The 12,514-nt window shown below is 49.0% G+C and overlaps 1 protein-coding gene across 6 annotated transcripts in view; it reads right to left on the reverse strand.

Moving 5' to 3' along the window:
- The window catches only part of LOC122408429 (uncharacterized), a 91,355-nt gene that overhangs the window by 51,115 nt on the left and 27,726 nt on the right, over positions 1-12,514 (reverse strand). The window contains exons 1-2 of one of the 6 annotated variants that reach the window (XM_043415210.1): positions 6,903-7,052; positions 6,340-6,515 (exon numbers count right to left, since the gene is read on the reverse strand). The exons of 4 other annotated variants lie outside the window; for them this stretch is intronic. The gene's annotated coding sequence lies outside the window, so the exon portion shown is untranslated. Of the gene's footprint in view, positions 1-6,339; positions 6,516-6,902; positions 7,053-8,990; positions 9,260-12,514 lie in introns of those variants that run through there. One more of the 6 variants, XM_043415213.1, reaches the window with a different exon arrangement.

Below are 12,514 nucleotides of genomic sequence, written 5' to 3' on the forward strand. Positions count from 1 at the left end.
CTCCTTTTTCATTGTTTTGTCTTCTCCCATTTTTTATTCTCTCGTACAGAGAGAGAGAGAGAGAGAGAGAGAGAGAGAGAGAGAGAGAGAGAGAGAGAGATGGAACAAGGGGGGGGCGAGGGAATATCGAGAGAACGGTGATTGAGAGAGCGAGAGAGGGAAAAACGTACGTAGTACGGATGTCCATAGTCCATAACTGTGAAGGTTTGTCGGGGGTCTCGGTATCGAGGAGTTGAAAAAGGGGAGAGAGAGAGAGAGAGCAAGGTGAGGGGGGGGGGGGGGGGATCTTTATCAAAGTCGACGCACGGCGCGCGTTGGTCGCCATAGCAACGAAATTGGATTTCTTTTTTCTTCCCGTTCGTATTTCTTTCTCGCTCTCTCTTTCTCTCTCTCTCTCTCTTATTTTCAATCTTTTTCTTCGGTTTTTTTCATCACTTTTTCAAAGTTTTTTCGGCCCTCCTCGGCGGTCTCTGCAGAGGGAGAGAGAGAAACGGGGAAGGTGGAAGAACGTGCGCGGAGTCGCGAAGGGATGAGGCCACGGGGGGCAGCAGCGTTGGAGGAGAAACAAAAGTGAGAAAGGACGAGAGAAAAGGCGGGAGGAAAGGTAACCGCGGGGTTGAAATAAGCCCGAGATAGAAAGCAAAAGGAATATTTCGCGAGAGAGAAGAGGCAGCGCTTCCCGCCGTCTCGTTCTGTCTCAATTCCGTGGCGGAGCGAGAAAGAGGAATCGGTAAAATAAAGCAAGCGGAATATGAGGCTGTGGAGGACGCGGATGAGCTCGAGTTTGAGAGAAAGAGAGCGCAGCTCGGGGGAGGATCTGACGAACGGCGACCGGGGAAGCCAATAATTCGAATTGAGAACAGCCAATGGCCGTGCATCTGATTTTTTGTCGTATCATCGCCGAGGTCGCCGCTCCGTCCGTCTTTCTCTCCGCGACGAAAGGGGCCGCCGTCACCACCACCACCGCCACACGTCTGCCGCCGGCGACGGCGTGCTTTTTTGTAAAAATCTGTTTTCTCCTCCCGCGCGCGCGCTCGAAACTCTTCCTTCCTTTCTCCCGCGCCCTCTCCCCTCCCCCGCCATCGTTCCTTCTCTTTTCAGCGCGTCTCTCGGTCTTCCGCTCCCTCTATACCTCGACACCCTTCCGCTAACCTCTTCCGTGCCGCGTCACCTTTGCTACGCGGCGACTCCGCCACAGTCAAAAGGTCTCCACACCTTCGCTATTCGTCTCCGCTCAGTCACAACGGTACGGGCATACACACACACTTAAATTAATGTCAAAAGGGCGTGTGTCGTTCGAGCGCCGTGTAAACTTGTGTCTCGGCCCTCCCCCGGGGAAAGCACTCGTACAAAACGACATTTTCGCGGCGTTCGAGCTCGAAAGAGCGCTCTTCACTCCTCAGAGAAGGCCCGCGTCCTCCGTGGGCGCTTCTGTTGCACTGCAACCCCTTGCGAGATCGCAGCGCCGCGGGCCAAGAAACGGCCGAGCTGAGAACTCCTCCCCCCACCGCTCGGCCGGCCGAGGAGCCACTGGGCTTCGGCCTCATGCGGCTGTGGCGACAAGCGTGTGTTCTCAGCTCGCACACTCGAGCAGCCTCTCTCCTCCACCCTTTTTCTATTTCTCTTTTGTACTTTTATTATATCCTTTTGTGCTCAAGCCCCGTTCGAGTGCACGAGACGCCTGTGTCTTTCGTATAAATCGGTCTCCGTATTCGCCTCTTTGTATACGTACGTCTCGGGTATAATTAACATCGAGCATATTTTGTACGTTACGCGGATGTACCTTCTTCGGCCTGTAACTCGTGGCGAGAGACACGTACGAGAAATACAGCGTACACATTCGCGTATCCCCGTCGAGAAGGAGCGTGGAATGAGGCATGAGAACGGCGATATTGCGACGCGGGAAATACCGCAAAAACGGGCAATTCTCGAAGAGGAAAGAAAATGGTAAGAAAAAAAAGGATGCTAGCACGAATGAAAACAAGAGAACCGAGAATTCTCGCCGGAGGGCGAAGAACGAGTGATATTTATATGTTAAATATGTATTAATGTTTGTTTTTCCGTGACTCTTAGTACACGCGGATGAACCGCTGCACACGCGTGCGTGCGTGTGTAAGAGCATTAGGTGCCCTCGGCAATCCTCGCCACTCGAGGACGAAGAACCCCGAGTGCAACACAAGGAGAATTCCTCCAAGCGTTTTTTATTTATTCTCTTTTTTTCTTACAACTCGGCAGCCGCCTTCCCGAGGAACTTCGGTCCTTGACCAGAGATACGCCGGGAATTCAACGCTCGCTCTCTTCCTCTCAACGCGCGCTCTCGCTCCCACCTTTTTTCGTAGCCCTCTCTCCATACCCCGTCAAGGGAATCTCGCGCAGGCAGCGGAAAGCTTCGGTACGTGGCAAAGGGTCTATCCACTGCGGGAATTGTACACTTGAGGTTAACCGAGTTGTGTACCCACTTGTTCGACGTGTACACACGGCGCGTTGTTCTTATTGGCCACCCGATAAAAACGATTTTATCGTTTCAATTGAACTTTGCTTCGCACTGAATCAACCTTGTTCGTTAAAGTACTCGAATCTTTACGCCAGCAGATGATTTTATAGTTTTTCTTCAAACGTGCGTCGAGCCCTCGTTCACTTCGAGTCAACGAAATTTCATTTTCGTATTTGTTCTCTTTCTTGTGTCATCGGAAGTGTCAAATTATTTGTCTTCTAATGAAAAATCGCCTTTTTCGTCTCGGAAAAGATTCACTCAAAATACGAGAATCCGACGCCGTTCTAGGAACCAAAAATCTCGCTGTAAAAACGGACGAGCAAGAAAGCGGTTTAGATTTTCCCTCGTTAGTTTTTCACAGCTCCCAACGTAATGGTGAAATTTGAATAATCGATTAAGATGTCAAAGATTCGAAGGAATTGAAATTTGACCGAGGAAGCACGGGACCCGACGAACGGGGATCGAATTCAGCATTGAAAACCAGCAGCAAATGAAAACCGAGCGCGTCGCACGCCGTTTTTTCACCCTCGGTGAGAATCTCCAGATAAATCCTCATCTTAATTTCGCTCGCGTTCCCGAGCTCCGTACCGGGGCTCGATCGCACGGGTATAAATTTTACCCGCGCGCGCTCTCGTATAATACGCGCATTACAGAGATATACAGAGCCAGGCGGTTTGATATTAGCTCGTAAAGCATACGCAAGGCGTATGACGTATGATTTTCATACGAACGTATCGGATGAAAACGCGGGGATAGGTACGAGGTCGAGGGCGTTCGAGCTCGACGACGTCTCGTTTCGCTCGTAGGAGCGCGAGAACTTCCGGTACAAAAAGAGATGTTCGAAGGAGAGGTGTGCGGGAAGCTCGAAGGAGTAATGAGTCGGGAATCGAGAGCGGAAAGAGCGCGCGCGAGGAGTCGAACGATCGAAAGAGCTCTACTTCGACGCCTGCTCTTATATTTCATGTATTTATAAAGGTATACAGGGTGTCACTATTGGACACATCATGCTTCAAGGTTTTATCGCAACGGGCACATTTTTTGTCGGTTTAATAAATTTGAACCGGGCTCCTCGTCGATTTTTATTCGTATCTGTCAGTGACGACGTCGAAGCTTGCAACTTTGGGGTCCAACAAAATTAAGGAAGTTGAGGCCGTACAGTCATTTTTGTACCTAAAAGTTATGACCGGTACCTGGGTGGGGTTCAATATGTCGAATAGCTGAATTGTAGAACGGTCGATATTTCGATATTTTAAAAGTTGTGATATCAGTTTCGAGAAATATAAGTAATTCGAAATTCATATTCCCGATCGACTATTCAGCAGATTGCGTGTTTAATCAAAAGTTCCTTCTTTGAATTCGTATTTACCAGAAAATATATATTTCAGTAGTTTTCATTTCGAATGCAATTTTAACAGACCATCCGAATGTCAAAAGTTCATGTTTTCGAATTCAAAATGGAGAGTAATTGTGTTACAGACAGACCAGAATACGGAGTAGCAAAAAATCGAAAGTGAGTTTTTCGAGCCTATAAAATTTAGATATGCGGAATAGCGATAGCTCGAAAAGGCGAAAGTCAAAATGGCGATGTTTAAAATTGGAGATCACCGGTCTGAGTAAGTAAGTGAGTGAGACGCGTGTATTTGGTGCTCCACTGCATTTATTTATTTTGATCGATCGACTTTCTAACGTTTCGCTATTTTGACTGTTCGACTTTTTGGTGTTTCAGTATTTCAACCTCAGTAATATTTGGTCTTTCGTTATTATATTTTGAAAATTAACAATTTTCACAGTATCGCTGACCGTAGTAATTTATGAATCGAAAGAGTGACAGTTGAATTTTCGAAAAATCGATATTTTAGTCATCGTCCTACGGGCGATTGTTACATTCTATTTTCGATGTAAACGTGCTTCGAACCTTGCAGTTTCTGCTTTATTTATTTTCGGCATTCAAAGCTCTAGTCGAATCTAGCTGTCTCCATATTATCATTCGAAGTTTATAATCTCGAGATTTTAGCCGTTCGAAATTTTAGTTATTCCAACATTTGATCCCCACCCCTGTATTTTCAAAAGTTAGGCCAGTTTACACAGTTTGGCAATGTTGCATACACTTCAAAGAAGAGTTGGGAAAAAAAGACGAAAAACTGGTGAACGCTCAGTCGAAAACACGGACGGCGACAGTCCTAAAAATTTTACTCTTCGCTTTATAAGAATAACGCTGAAGTTTCCAACGTTGGAGTTCAACGAAATGATCGAAAAAAACTCTCCAATAATTCCAGTAATTCTCCTATTTTGTTCCCTGCTAAATTTGCGATTCGTAGTTTTTCAAGCTGCACCAACAATTCGTGAAATAAAAAATTGGTGAATTTCAAACGTTTTTTTCGTTCATTTCGTTGGACTCCAACGTTGGAAACTTCAGCGTCGTTTATAAGATGCAATCGGTTTAAAAGCGATGACATCATTTTCGCCCTAATGCCTCAACTTCCTTAATTATTTGCGAATTGCAAATTAGGTAGGAAAAAAAAATTGGAGAATCACTGGGATTGTTGGAGAGTTTTTTAGATCGTTTCGTTGGGTTTCAGCGTCAGTGGATGCACCCTTCTTGTGCGGGGCACGAGCGAAACTTTACAAATGATTTTCGATCAATAACCGAGAAACTCGAAAATATTGTGACGCAGCGATTTAGTCTCATTTTAAAATCGAGTTAGCAGACACGGATTGCGTTGCGCGGGCGAATTTTCTGAATTGACAATCATGTCGATGCACCGAGTCGGAGAAAAAAATTGGCGTAACGCGAGGCTCAACATCGATCGTAATTCTCAGGCTTTTCAGTGAAAACATAGAAATTTTCAGCGTCAAATTGGGCCGATTAGTAAGCTTCGGAATAACACCACCCGGTAGCTAAGATTACGTAATTATTCTTAATACGATTTTCGCTTCGTGTCTAGCTCTAGAAAAACGTGAGGAGTGGGAGATGATTTTTTCAAAAATTCCGAGGGAAGCGTGCCGCGAAGCTTCCCCACGTGCGAGCTTCGAAACGTCGAACGAATCGTCCTTTTGCGGGTCTTTTTTTTGCTCCGCGAGATCGAACCCTGTGCAAGCCAAATTTTCGGATCAATGAATATAAAAACCGAGAAATGGCCTGCGGTTCAAAAACCCTTTCAATTTCTCCCTTTCCTTGTTTCTGTCCTTAAAAAAATCGAAGTTGAGTTCTTTAGCCTCGTATTTTGTGTTTGCTGTTCGTTTTAATGTTTTAAATTAATTTTCAAAAATTTCCTCCGTCGCGAATTTGCATTTTTTCTTCCCAATAAATATGAAAAATTTCGAGAAAATCGTGGATCTTCAGCTATTTCTCACGCACTCGCGCGCAGCGCAGTCGAGCATCAGTTCGGTAAACCGATGTTCAAGATTTTTTCCACTCGCCAACACCCCGAAGAAAAGCACCCTTTTCCGGTAAGCGCCGAGCGGAATAAAAAGTTTCAGGTAAACAAGCTGTTGAGCGAAGATTTAACGAGAATTCGATTCACTCGTGAAAAGCTCAAAGAAGAATCCGCGGACCGTGAGAAGCGGATGAAAGTAGCGTCGAGACACCCGGTAGATCGATGCATCGCCTCGCTCGAGATTAAGACACGAGAAGGTGTAACATTCACCGACGTGGATAATTCTAGAAGGACGCGAATATCGCGTGAAGCGAGCCAATTTTCAGGACGTTTTATTTGCGTGTTGCGAGCTATATTCGGGGAGAATGAAAAATAATAAAAAATTTATAAAAAAAAAAAAAAAAAAACAAAATAAACATACTCGATGAAATCGCGAAGAGATAGACAGAAATTATTATTATTTTTTACCTTTTCAATAAAAACTGCACAAGCTTCGAGCGACAACGACATTTTTCTTGGGCACGAATTCGCGGAAGCGTGTCACAGTTCGTGGTAGGGCGGCGTCAAAACCATTTGGAATTTTCGTGGTAACGACACTTCCACGAAACGTACGAGCTCCGGTCGAAAACATCGGGAAAATTTGACTGAAAAATCCTCTTTTTATGGAGATGCGATTTTTAATGAAATTAACGTGAATGCAAATAGAAGCCGGAACGTGGAAGGGAAAATAATAATAGGATTTATCGATACGTACGGAAACGCAGGTACGTACGAGCCGTCTATCAAATAGAAATCGAGTGACATCCGCTTTCAAATACTTCATAAGACAGCAGTTATTACGAAGCGAGTACACGTCGCTGTGAAAAAGAAAAAAACGGAGAGAAAAAATACATATTCCATTCCACGAATCCGATATAAATGCACTCACTCATTAGAGAGATCGCGTCAGCCTAGATATTGAGCTCGATCTCACGTGTGTACGGGGGCCCGTAATTGCAAATAAATGAAGTAAGGAACAAAAAGGAACGTACGAATTGAAAAGGAAGAAGAAAAAGAAAGCAGATATTTTTCCAGGCCCGTAAAATGCGGGCTAACGAGAGAAAGAAAATTTCGATTTCGCACGAAGACACACGCGTAAGCGACACGCGCGTCGACACAGAGATATAAGCACAGGCGTGGACGAGTGTAGACTCGGCGTTCGTCAGCGGCACACAGAGGCAGGCAATGATATTGAGAATAAAAATAAGCGAGAGGAGCCTCGACACATTCTCAGTTCTCGCGGGACATTTGCCCGCGCGCGTTTGTGACGTAGCGAGTCGACGAGAGCCCTCGAGGGTCGGGGGGGCGGGCGGTGACGTTGCGCGGGAACGGGCGAACGCAACGCAACAAACGTACGCGTAGCGTAGGTTACAAATCCGCGCACACACGTGTTTTTTAATCCGCAGCATGCACACGTACGTATTCTCGAGCGACGAAGCCACAAACACAGAAAAACTACACGGAGCGATACACACGAGTGGAAAATGTGCGTGCGTGCCGTTGTCTTCGCTCGCATCGAAGCGGGGCTTCTCTTCCCCGCTCGAGTGCTCGCTCTAGCCGCGCGGCGCGCTGCTCACTGTCTCTCATTCGCTCACCGTTTCTCCGCTTCACCGCCCCCCGCCCCTGGCACACCGGCGCTCGTGTCGCGAACGTTCCGAAAACACTTTTTACCAGTTGTGTGAACCAACGACAATTCGTACCGCCGCAGTGAGAAAATCTCTCTCTCTCTCCCGCTACTTCGATATGTATATGAAGCTCGTTTGGCCGAAGCACTCGTCGAAAGAGAACGAGCGACGGAGAAAGAGGCCGAGCGAGAGACCGCTTACTACGGGCCGTTCCATTCAAGCAACGAGAACTCGAGTCAGCCACCCGCTCCGCCGCGACATGCCGCCACCGCCCTCGCGCCCGCGCTTATATACATATGCATGTGTAATGCACGGATGTTTGACTATATGTAAGTGTATATATACGCATCACTGAACGTGCCGCGTGCTCACGTACGCTATACGTGATAGTGTCGGGAGGCGATTCGTCGACGAGCGACGAGCGCGCTGTTACACATATTTTTACTCTCTCGCTCCCTCGCGCTGTTTTTCCCGTTACTGTTGCACACGTTACTCTGGGCGAAGTACAACTCGGTGTATTTACATCCGTGCGTAAGTACTCGTGTGTGTGTGTGTTTTTTTTCCATGCGCATGTACGTAAATCTCGATACTTGTGCTCTGCATCACAGTCGAGAGCGAGAACGCTTTTACTCTCGCAGGTACACAACGAGCACAACCTGACCTACGCACTCGACGACTCAACTTTACTCTCGCCATGTGGTTCACGATGTTTACAAACTATTGTGCTTCACGTGGGTCAATCATGCTATATTTTTCCTACGAATTTCGCATCTCGGTCTCGCTTCCCAACGCAAGGGAAAAAAGCGAAAATTCGTCTCGCTGGGGGATTCAGTTTTTTTGGATGATTAGTCATTTCATTCTGGGATTTTGAGAATTTGTGAGGCTGTTGCGACGTTGGGGTCCAATTTGAGGAAAAAATATTTATAGGTGGCTAATTTTTGATATTTTATTAGGGAACTATTGGTGTAGATTGGAAAACTGCGAATTGCAAATCGGTAGGAAACGAAATCGGAGAACTTTTGGAATCGTTGGAGTGTTTTTTTGCACGTCGCTTCGTTGGACTCCAACGTTGCAAACTTCAACTTCATGAGAGTTGAAGACAAACGGTGAATCAGTTTCTCGGACACGGACGTGCTTTTTTTGATATTTCTAAAATGACGTTATCGTAGAAGAAAAATTTCGCGATGTTCGTTCGGAATCTTGAACGAGTTTCTCTGCGAGTGTGACGAGTCGTTAAAAAAATCTGAGGAATCGAAAATTTTTGTGACTTCCCCGTAGAAAATTGTTTGGCAAGAATCTCATGAAAAAATGACAACTTTAACTGAAAAATGATCGTGGGACGAAGAAATTCAGAGCGATCTGAAAAGACCCAAATGCCTGCTGACTTTTGGCACGGGTTAAAAAAAAAAATGTCAAAAACGAATATGGAAAAACCTTGGATGAGTCGGCAGTCACCTTGGCAGGCCGGGGATCCGAAATATTCACTGGTGGATCTTCGTCGGCGTGAGAAGCGTTGGATGCTCGTGTGCCCAAGTCCACACTCGCTGTGAAGCAGCACACTCGCGGTGGGATTGAAGGCACAAACAAGAGGAATGAATGAGTCTCGGTGGACGGTGCGAGAGGGTGGGCGAGGAAGAACGAAGAAGAGTGCGGTCTTCGATGCTGTCAGCGGAGTTCGAGGCCCGTGACGAATAGCCGGAAGCGGGGCACGTGTCGGAGCACAAAGTACGATAAACGTCACAAAACTGTTTGAAATGAGAAAAAAGTGAAAAGAAAAGGGAAAAAAAGCGGGATCACGCACAACGAGTCTCAGCACATGTCACCGGTGAAGCGAGTACGAAGACGGGCGGTAAGAAGGGCTGAAGAAACTGGAAGAGAGGGCGATACGAAAGTGAGAGAGGACCGAGCGCGGTTGACAAGTCGTCGAGGCTGAGAGAACGTAATTAAACAATTGTTTGTCCAATGCCGAGGAGCATGCGTACTGCGATAACGAACGACACGAAAAAATATGATCCCGAAGAAAAGGAGGATGAAAAAGATGCGGAGAGCGTTGAGATTCGCGCGGAGCCGTAGCACATAAAAGTTGATCGAACAATTGGGTGTACTCTGGTGTGGTACAGAGGGCAACGAGATTCTGAGATATGGCGGGGGAGGAAAATAATATAGGAAGAGAGTTGTGGGTCGGGGGGGGGGGGGGGAGGAGAGGCGCGTCTAGCAGAAACGCACTCTGGTGGGTGGATATAGCGAGGCTGAGCCGGAGCGAAGAAAGAGAGCTTGAAGGAGGGCGCGGAGCGCGGGACGAGGGAGGAAAAGAGAGCGAGCCCGCGCTCGTGTCCTCCGTTCATGGAACTAGCGCGTTAGCGCGGCGTCGTCGTCGTACCCGTCGGTTCTTCCGTGTATATCTCGTCGGTACTCTCGGCCGTGCGAGCGCGGGGCGCGCTCTCTTTTCGCTCGGCAATTCTGTTATAGATGAAAATTTAAAACCGGCAAGATATTGATTGTTGCTTTTTATTAATGTAACATTAAAGTGGGAGCCACGCAGCCCCTTCCCCCTGTGATTTCCCTCTCCCGGGGTGTCCGCGGGCTCCGGAGAGCCGCCTCGGGCGGTCCTCCCCCGCTTCTTGGTGTTCCTCGCCGCGAGTCGGAGCCTCTTCTCTCGCTCGGCCGCGGCGCGGCTAGCGACGTGTCTCGCTAGTGGAGGCAGCGAAGGTGGGGAGGAAAGGAACGGGAGCGGAGGACAGGAAAGGGGCGGGGGGGAAGAGGAAGGAGGGGAGGCTTCGGGGAGAAGACGCGGACGAAAGGGAATAAGTGTGGAGGTGTGCGAGGACGGGGCGCGCTGCGCCTCCGACACATCGTCGGGGGCTTCGGGGGATCTGTGTACGAAGAGGTCGCGACACCCGAGGGGGCAAGGGGCCAGGGAAATAGGGAAACGCGAGGCGGGGAGAGGAACGACGAGTCGCGGAGTTGCGGCTTCGCTCTCAGCCGTCTAGTGGCGGTAGACACTCGAGTGGGGGAAAAAAGCCTCCTCGAGGGAGGGGGGAACGCCCGGAAGAAACGCGGCTTTTTTCCTCCGCGTGCTCCTCTCTCTCTCTCTCTCTCTCTCTCTCTCGCCGTCTCTACGTACGTACGAGCCCGCGTGTGTCGGTGCAGCGCGCCTCGTTTACCGAGGAAGCAACGACGCCTGGAGGGGCTTAGGCCGAGTCGGCCATAAGAGGGGGGAATTTGATATCTTTCTCACCCTTTTCCTACGGCCCGCTCCCCCTCCCCCGGCTTCCTCCGCGCTTCCTTTTTTGCCAACCTTTTTTTCTCTTCCCGACTCGCCCACCGACACACGCGCGTTCTCACGCACACTACCGAGGACTTTTCCACCCGCGCGACGGTTAATCCGACGAGGGAGAGGTACGACCCCCCCCCCCGCCGCTTCGGAGAGGGAACGAGACCCAACGACAGAGGTGGCCCGTCGTACGGCCTCCCTTCGCTACCTCTCGATCCCCCGCTGCCGCTCGCAACCACTTTTTCCACCACCTTCCTCCACTTACGCGCTGCTGCGTGTGTACCTGCGTTCGGGGGACTTTCCACCGAAAGACGGAATAGATCAGACTTTCGGATGACGAAGAGACCGCGGGACGAGCGCGCCGCGGGGGGGGAAAGCCAACGAGGGCGCGCGCTCGAGAACTCGCGAAGGGGGTCGAGAAGGGTTAGGACCGCGGCAGTCGACGGAAAGGAGAGAGAGCGCACAAACCGAGAACCGCTAAGGGGTCTCGCTCCCCCCGCGGACCGGAGGAGAAGTCGCATCGAGAGGGCGAGAGTAGCCAAACAGAGGGGCGCGAGGAACGAGACCGAATGTATATAAGCGAGAGAGACAAACGCACACATAAAATACCGAGAGCGGAAATGGTGCCGTAAATAAGAACATTTTTCGTTATACGATCGCTCCCCTCTCCGCAGCCCATTTTTTCCGCTCCATTCCTCCCCCATTCTTACTTCTCTTCCCCGTTTGCGAAAAAATACTTGCTCCTGTTTTTCTCCAGCCACGAGCACTCCCGAGTGCACGGGGGACTCTCCGAAATACCGAGCTCTCACAAAACGAACAGCAAGACTCGGAGCACGGAAAGTTGGAAAAAACGTCAGACGAAATGAGAATAAGAGAGCGGCGGCGACGCGGGAGGAAACTGAGATAGCGAAAGTTGGCTCAACCCCGCTGACGCGGTACTACCGAACTTCTCTGCTCTATTGCGAGCCCTGCTGCACCCTTGGAGAGAAACGATCCCCCCCTCCGAGCCAGCCCCTGCTGCCGATCAGTCTTCGTCGAGTTTTTCTTCAACGCTCCTCCGCTTTCTTCGCTTCCCGGAAAGTCCGATGCCTCGACTCCCAACCCCCCGCGCACACTCCCCCCTTTCAGCACTTTTCTGACAAAGAATTCCACTGTTTTTCTTGCCGTCTGGGAAACCCGCCTCGCTATCCACCGTGTCCCCGTAATCCTCTTTCGTTCGAGAGACCGCTTTCCCTCCCTCGCACACCCCCCTCCGCACCTGGCTTCCTTCCTCCTCGCTTTTTCTACTTTTATTAATCTAAACTCCATAAAAATCCGGCAGTTATCGAGCTTCCCTCTACCACGCTCTTCAGACTTTCGCAATATTCGCATACGCGCCTGTGATAATCGTTTAAAAACGCTCCGCTCCGTCTCCTCGACTAACGTTACTCAGGCTATCCGAATTTTCTTGCTTTTCAGACCCTCCTTTGTGCCGCTCGGTATCTGCGAACGGGAACGTCACTTTTCGACCGCAACCTGCGGCCCCGGGCTCCAATTTTTCTTTCGGCAAAGCAGGTTATCAAGAAAATGAGGATTTCTTTTTGAGACTTTTAGAAAGGCTCAATTCAGTTATTCAATATGTTCAATATGTCGAATAACTGAATTGTAGAACGGTCGATATTTCGAAATTTTAAAAGTTGTGATATCAGTTTGGAGAAAAATAAGT

Source organism: Venturia canescens, chromosome 3 (assembly GCF_019457755.1).
Source record: "Venturia canescens isolate UGA chromosome 3, ASM1945775v1, whole genome shotgun sequence".
Lineage (NCBI taxonomy): Eukaryota > Metazoa > Arthropoda > Insecta > Hymenoptera > Ichneumonidae > Venturia > Venturia canescens.